The sequence below is a fragment of the Mandrillus leucophaeus genome, unplaced genomic scaffold (genome assembly GCF_000951045.1).
Source record: "Mandrillus leucophaeus isolate KB7577 unplaced genomic scaffold, Mleu.le_1.0 Scaffold30, whole genome shotgun sequence".
Taxonomy (NCBI): Eukaryota; Metazoa; Chordata; class Mammalia; order Primates; family Cercopithecidae; genus Mandrillus; species Mandrillus leucophaeus.
Genome location: NW_012103143.1, coordinates 2,248,283 through 2,254,863, shown reverse-complemented (window position 1 = coordinate 2,254,863; position 6,581 = coordinate 2,248,283).

The following is a 6,581-nucleotide window of genomic DNA, read 5'->3' as shown; positions in this document are numbered from 1 at the left end:
CCCACTCCGCCTCAGTGGTAGTGGCCAAAATAACGGATTAGAACGGAACCATGTGACAATACCACTGCCCCGAGTGATGGAAGACAGCTGACTATCAGTAGTCCACGCGGCCCCATCTAACACAAGTGCAGGGCGCTCTACAATTTATAAATCCTTTCCCAGACACCGTCCTTTCGACACTCCCAAGTCAGCAAGGCACACGGGGCCTGCATTTCATAGCCACACAGCAGAGGGCTGAGGCTGGAACTCAGATGTTCTGATTTCCATTCAATCACGTCCCCAGAGTTGGCACGGAGACGGGGGGCTTCTCTTGACAAAGTCGGAAAGTCATTGCTAGCTCCACTGAAGACCAAAGAACCTCAGCTCTTAAACACTCTTGAAGGTGTTACTGAACTCTCCTAGCCTGTTTCCTGGGTCCTGGTGTTGGTCCCGTGGGACACAGGAAGAGGAAGAAGCCAGCTCTGCTCTAGGGAGTGCACCTGCCACACTCTCAGAGGGCTGGGCGTGGGCAGAGGAGCCATGTGCAGGAGCGGGGTCTGGATGGAGGGGTGCTGTGGCAGGGGGCAGGGGAAGGGTGCTCCGGGTGGCGGGCACAGCACAAGCAGGGGCAGGGAGGTCCACACTCGGATGTGCGCAGGGAGAGGCAAACCGTGCATTTCCATTGCAATAGGCAGTAAAACGTAGAAAAACAGAGTGGGGGCCAGGAAGGGAGTCGGAGACTTCTAGTGTCTCTCTGCAGGTGAGTGGTGGCCAAGGTGTCAGCTCAGCATACCTGGGGCCCGGGGCTGTGTCTTCTATCACTGACCTCAGGGCACACGGAACTAGGCAGGGAGAGCAGAGGCACAGGGCACGGTCAGTGAAACCAAACAAGGAGTCATCACCAAATGTAGAAAGGGCAAGGAGTGCCCACAGCCACACAGGGGCTTTGTCTGTGCAACATGGGGGTCCCACCAGGGCCTGCACCCTGCAAGCACCAAACTCGCCTCTGAAGATAAAGGGAAGCTGCTGGAGTTGCGGAGGTGGTCTGGGGTCAGCACAGAGCTGGGCTTATGCTGCAGTCACAAGGGGGACACGGAAGAGGCTGCAGGGTACAAAACCAGTGGCCGGAGTGACCACAGTCTAACTCTGAGCCTGTGGAAAGGGCGCCCACAGAGTTCGCCCACCCAAGAGGTGCCATTCACCTGTGCCCCTGCCCCACAGTGACAGCGTTCTCTAGGAATATGGTGCGCCCCTCTCCTCTTGCATCAGCCCTGAAAGTGAGTATTCAGGCCAAAAAGCAGAAAAGCACAGCTGCGTGGTTCTATTTCCATTTAGTTCTGGAACAGGCAACGCTAATCCACAGTGATAGAAGTCAGGAGAGTGGTGGAGGGGGCGGGGGTTGAGGACAGCAAAGGGGCACCGGGAGCTTTCCCAGTGGCGGAAATGTTCTTGTCTGGACCGGGTAGCCGTCATGCAGACATACGCAGCTGTCAAAGTTAATCCAAATGTACACGTTAAAATGTGTGCGTTTTATTGCCTGCAAGTTATACCTCAATTAAAAAAATAAAGTTAGCACTCAGGCTTCTTCCACAACTTCCTGAACCGTGCGAGCTGATTTTCTTGCTATTAAAAATTCACGGTCCATGGCTGAGAACAGCAGCTGCCTTCTGTTTGCAAAGTCAACGCCAATCACCGCCCGGCAGCGGCAGACTCGGCCCCTCAGGACCTCCTTTCTTTTTTCCCTTTGACCTACTTCCCTGATAAGTGACAGGACAGCCAGACTCTGGGAACAAACGCCCGTTATTCGGCCCCGAGCTGAGCGGGCCCTGCTCCCTGGGCTAATCCGCCTGGACAGACGGATGGACGTGAGGGGCTTTGCCGTCGGCTCCAGCTGTCAGTCTGCCTGTCAGACTCCACAGTGGCCCCCTCTGTTCCTCCCGCCGCCCCCACTCCATCCCCGACTTCTTTGTGTTTCCTGTCTCTGACAGACGAACATCTGTTAAAACTCTGTCTGGGTGAGCTGTGGCCGGCGGCCCGCAAATCCCCAAGCCGCACCCCAGCCTCATCTGGGCGCTGCCGGGAGCCCTGCCTGGCCACCCTCTGGACACGGCCCCGAGAGCCGCCGGCCTGGGCATGTGTGACCCGAGTGGCAGGGCGCACGCCGCTAAGCCCACTGCCCAAAGGCCCCCAAGCAGGAGGCATGTGCGGGCGACGAAAGTCAAAGCAACAGGGGCACGTTCCACAGAGGATGGGGCTAGAGGGGTGGCCGTGAGGGACAGCAGTTTCCAAGGACGGTGGTGGCAACTCCCAAATAAGGCCCCACTCCTGCTGTTTTTAGCTCATTCCACATAATTGGAAAAACATGGCAGAAACCGAAGCCAGCTGCTGCCTCGGTCCCGGGGCTGTGTGGAGGGGGTGGGGAGGCCGGGAGGCCCAGGCTCTGCACTCCACTGCCAGGGAGGAGAGGAAGTCTGAGCTGCAGAGAGCAGAATCGCAGCCGCCGTGGTCCCACAGAGCCCCAGCCACGCTGGGTGGCAGAGGGCTGCTCGCAGGACATACCTGCCCTGTCTCATGGGGGTCACTTCAGGAGGGGCGAGGGAGCCAGGACAGACAGCCCAGGGCCGGCGGTCACCCTGCAGCTCAGAGGCCACGCAAACAGTGCTGCCCTGAAGGCACACAGCAGTGCAGGGACCGCCCCCCCACGCATCCTCACCTCTTGGAGGCTGCCTGTGTGCCCCTGGGAACGCTGCTCCCCGTCCCTTGGGGTCCCAGCGTGACCACCCTCTCGGCCCCTTCCTTGGGGAAGGCACCCGACTCCCCCCACCCGGGTGGCTTTCATTTACTCAAAATCAGGAAAAAGCAGAATTCAAGACATCACAGAAATGTCTTTGCCTGTAACTCCATGAAAGATAAACGGTCAGACAACCTGGAGGGAGTCCTAGGGACCCTCGAGTCTCACCTGAGGCTCTGGCTTCAAACCCCGAGATGTTTCCGGCCGTGCCAGCGCTGCCCCCCACAACCTGCCACACACGGCCCTCCCTGGGGAACTCGCAGATCTGGCCCCACCTGCCCACCCCGTTCCTTCTCGTGGGCTGGGTGGTTTGGGGTGGGGCCGGGGACTCTGGATGTGTCATAAGAGTCTGAGTGTTTCTGACACGGCCAGGCCCTGCCCCCATGCTGGCCTTTGCCCCACAGGAAAGGGAGCCACATGCCTGGAGCGCCCAGCACACTCCACTCTGTCCTCCCCACGCTGCCCGCCAGCCATGTGAGCCGTTCTCCCCATTGCCCCTTCACCCCTCCTCAGCTCCCCTGGCAGCACCCAGCCTTGGAGGCGACTTCTGATTACAACCTCCGAAGGAGGACTCGCTCCCTCGCCACTGACCCAGACGGCCTGCATCATTGCGCTGCTCAGCACGACCCACACAGCCTTCCTCCAAACCCCATGGATGGGGGAGTATAATCACCCCCTTTCTACCAATGGAGAAACTGAAGCTCAGAGAGGCTAAGTCACCTTCCTAAGGTCCCAATACGATGACAAAAAATAGAAAGCTGGCCCGCAAGTGGAACTAGGTGCTCCAAGTCCCGGGTCTGCCTGACACCGCACCTCTTCGCCACCACAGTCCCGGGTCTGCCTGACGCCGCACCTCCTCGCCACCACGGTCCCGGGTCTGCCTGACGCCGCACCTCCTCGCCACCACGGTCCCGGGTCTGCCTGACACTGCAATTCCTCTCCACCACAGTCCCGGGTCTGCCTGACACCACACCTCCTCCACCACAGTCCCGCGTCTGCCTGACACTGCATTTCCTCAACACCAGTCCTTGGCCGGCTCCCAACTACAAACCAAGTCATGTCCTCCATCCTGACTCGTCTCGGCCTAAACATCACTCCCAATGCCTCCCTCTGGAAGAGGCACAAGGCCCACCAGCACAGCCTCCTTCATTACTCGCATTTCCGCTAGCCCAGGGCCAGCTCTGGAGCCCTCACCACGGGGCCTCTATCCTTCACCCGCGGACACTGGACCTCACCAACCTATAGCCAGGAGGAGATCCCCGTGTGACCCCAGGGCCTCCTCTGCCCGACTCTGAATTTCATTGCTCAACGTGACACTTCGGAAGGCTCCCTGGGCACTGGCAGCCCTCCACGGGCACCGCTCCTTCCGGCCAGCTCTGACGTCCTGGCTGGCGAGGTGCCCTGCACGAGGCCTCTGCCCACTGGGACCTCAGAGCCGTGCTGTCAGCTGCAACAAGCAACAGAATTTCACGTTTTCTTCACGTTGCCCCTGGGTGAGCAGCTGCTATCTCCAGGTGGTTTTCGGTCGAGGTGCGGTGTCGCGTCAGCAGCCACGCTGCATGGCTAATTCATGCCTGCCGGGTGCACAGCCACAACACCAACAGGTGCCTGCAGCCTGGAAAGCCACAGAGGGAAGGAGAACAGCGACTGTACTCAGGTGACAGGACTGTGGTCTTTTAACAAAACACTTTCCTTTAATGTGATATTTTATGGCAAGGAATAAAACCCGGAGGACAGGACATTTGGATACTAAAGTCCCAGGATGCCGCGTGCGTGGTCTGCTTTGTGAAGTCTGAAGCCCATGCCCCATTCTGGCCCCGCTCACAGGTCCGTCTCTGACTCACCAACTTCAATGCCAGGCTGCGCCTGTCCTCCAGCCAGAACATGACTTCCTTAAGGACAAAGCCGTTTCTCACCCATCCCCATCTCCCTCTGGATTAAGAAATACGGAAAGATCTTCCAAAACCATCTCAAATTTGCAGAGAGCCACCTTGGTGACAAACCCTTGAAACGCTTCTGAGAACAGTTGAGGTTTCTTCTCAACTCTAAAACCTCTACAAAACTCTATCTCCCCTTTTCCACACCAGCTGCCCCTGGAACACTTCAGCTTCAAAAGGATCCAGGGCAGGGAGACGGAGAAGCCAGAATCCACACCCAGCACCAGCGGGTTAATTAATGGGAAGCGGGTGGGGCCCATCTGCAGGCAGCCCTGAGGTCAGGCTGGGGAACTGTGCTTACAGAAACAGTGAACTGAAACGCTCACATCCTCATGCAAAACCAGACTCCCGCTTGCATCTTTCTGTGTCATCGAGGAGCTTTTTTCTCCCTTTGACAGAACACCCTATACACAGCATCTGGAACCAAAGCAGCAAGATTCAGGCTCAGAGTAAAACAGTCCCTGCACTGGCTGCATGTGGATGTTCCCAGCCCAGAGTCCCACCCAAGCAGGGCGTCTAAATGACACAAAATGGTTTTCTCCTGCATGCCACTCACACTCCAACTGAGTTATGTGTAAAAGTGCCTCTCATGGCTGGGGGCAAAAACAGTTCCCACGAGACCAGAGAAAGGTGCCCCCTGACGGCCGAGTCTCCAGGGAGCGTGGAGCTGCGTGCTCAGCCCTCGCAGCCCTGATGGCTCTGGAATGGGAAAGCTTCCAACAGGAAGCACAGGGCTTTCTGCTAATCCAGCGGTCCAGCCCCACAGGTGTCTGTGGTGTCAGCTCCACGCCACAGAGCCCAGGGCTGGGGCCAGAGCCAACAGGCCCCCTGCCAGCCTGCAGGGGCCTCCTCCTCTGGGTAACCCAACCACCCGCTGTGAGCGCAGGCAGCCTCCTCTAATCACCACAGGGCCTGTCCCAACCCACCCCACCCACCCCTTGCAGGAAAATGAGCCCTGAGGACTCCCCAGGGCTGCTCTGGGTCTGGACACGGAGACAGGATGTGACATTCGCAGAAGGAGTGCAATGCCCTTGAAGGGCTCAGCCACGGGCAGCCAGTCCCCAGGGTTCAGAAGGCCCAGCTGTCAGAATCCTGGGAGCCAGCAAAGAGCCAGGGGCTCCACCTAAGTCTATGGCCCCTGCCTCTTCTGGTTGGGAAAGAAAGCAACACCCCTTTACCAGCTCCCAATGACAGCCCACTCCCCCGGGTGTGAGAGGATTCTGGGACGATGCAGGCAAACCTGGACCCTGAGCGAACCTGCCCCAGCTCTCACGGGCCTGGCACCAGCCACAGCACCTAAGACGCTGGTCATGGTGATAACATGACGGTGATAAGGGCATGGACAGTGGACAAGGCAGCTGGACACTGGGCACCCACTGCATGCCAGGCATCCGGCATGGCACCGTCCACCCCTTGATAAGCAGTGGCCCTTTGCAAGCCAGGGTAGCCTGGGCAAGTTATTTGGGGGTCTCCAAGCTTGTCCAGCTGTGCAACTTCACTGAGCCATGAATCTGGGGTTTTATCAGGGCCCATCAGAGTTCCTGGAACTCTGATGCATGAGGGAGCCACACAGGGACCCTTAACAAAAGCTCCCTGGGCAACATGTTCTCTTGCCTCAGTCTCCCACAAAGCTGTGATTACAGGTGCACCACTGCCGCCCAGCTAAGTTTTGTATTTTTAGTAGAGACGGGGTTTCACCATGTTGGCCAGACTGGTCTTGAACTCCTTACCTCGAATGACCCTTCCACTGTTGGGGCAAGGCACCTGACAGGCACGACTGCACAATCTGCTTGCTGTGGGGGCTGTGTCCCTTCCCCATTCCTTGGACAAATGTCCACACCCAGCCTTGCTTTGACACCCCGAGAGCAGAGATG